At 37.8% G+C, this 1,398-nt stretch overlaps 1 pseudogene; it reads left to right on the top strand.

The window, feature by feature from the left end:
* LOC104728134 overlaps positions 1-1,398 on the top strand; it is an 8,155-nt pseudogene that overhangs the window by 2,501 nt on the left and 4,256 nt on the right.

Raw genomic sequence — 1,398 nt, forward strand, 5'->3', positions numbered from 1 at the left:
ATTGCAGCTTGGGATGCAAACCTTGTTACCCCGCATAAGCGGATGGGGAATTCTGAAATCAACCTGGAAGACATTTGTGATGGTGAGAATTAGTTCACCCATTAAATTTTGACATTTACTCAATTTATCAGTTTGAGTTAGACATAGGAAAAAAGTCTGTGTTGTTGTTGGAGATTTCTAAATCAGCAAGTTCTTCGTGACCCTGTTGGAGAACCCAGAAACAGAAACTAGGACTATGACACGATGTAGTACTTTAGACTTGATCAAACTGAAAACTTTTACACTAAAAAAAAGAGAAGGTTTTCCTATAAAATGCTTCTTGTTTCCTAGGCAATGAGAATCTGGAGATATGTTCTGACTAAAGCAATCAACTGTGGAAATGTGGATTAGTTAACGCAAGTTGTGATACATCAGATGAGTCTACTGAATGCCTAACTTACGGATTTTGTCTTTAATTTCTTGTTTCTTATTTGGTTTTTTCCTTCCAAGGGAACTTGCACGAGGTCCTAGTAGAACTAGATGGAATTGGTGGTGGTGGGAAAGTTCAACTGGAGGTCAGTTTATGCTGTCAAAGCTTTTTTTTCTCCGAGAATGTTTGCTTATTTGTGTAGCTGATAAATTTATCCTCTATTATTATCTTGCTTACAGAAGAATCAACTTAAGTTCCAAAAATACAATATACTCCTTTTACATCATCCAAATAAGCACAAGTTATCATGCAGCCTGATGCTCCATTAATTCACATGCTTGTATATGCTAAACCCAAAAAATTAGTCTCTCTAATAGTTTGGTCTTTTTCTTAACCGATTTTAAATTTCAGATTAAGTACAAGGGATTTGAGGAAGTTGAAGAAGAAAAGAAGTGGTGGCGGTTCCCGTTTGTTTCAGAGATCCTTCAAAGAAACGAAATTAAGTCAGTTCTCAAAAACTTTGTTGACTCTGAAGCAGTCGAATCAGTTTTGAAGAATCTTGTTGACTCTGAAGCTGTGCCAGCACGTCAGTTTGTAGAGTATGCTTTTGGACAATTAAAGTCACTCAGCGATACCCCACCTAAGAATATTGAACTTCCAAACAGTACTACGGAGGACTCTAAAGGTGAAGAAAACTCTAATGATCATTCTCCCTCGGTAGATATGCTTTCTGATGGGGCTAGTTCAGAGGTTTCATCTAATCAACACCGTAGTACTGATCTGAGTAATTCAGGAAAGCTTAGCAAAGACAAAGATGGTAATGGTGATGGGCATAACAATGAACTGGACGGTGAGAATGAAAATGACAGCTTTCAGTCAGAAGGTAATTTCTGGGACAACATCCCTGACATAGTTGGTCAAAATTTCGGCCAGAAACTTGGTCTTCCTTCACCTGAGAAATTGAAGTGGAACGGAATGGAAATACTGGA

The sequence above is a fragment of the Camelina sativa genome, chromosome 11, assembly GCF_000633955.1.
Source record: "Camelina sativa cultivar DH55 chromosome 11, Cs, whole genome shotgun sequence".
Taxonomy (NCBI): Eukaryota; Viridiplantae; Streptophyta; class Magnoliopsida; order Brassicales; family Brassicaceae; genus Camelina; species Camelina sativa.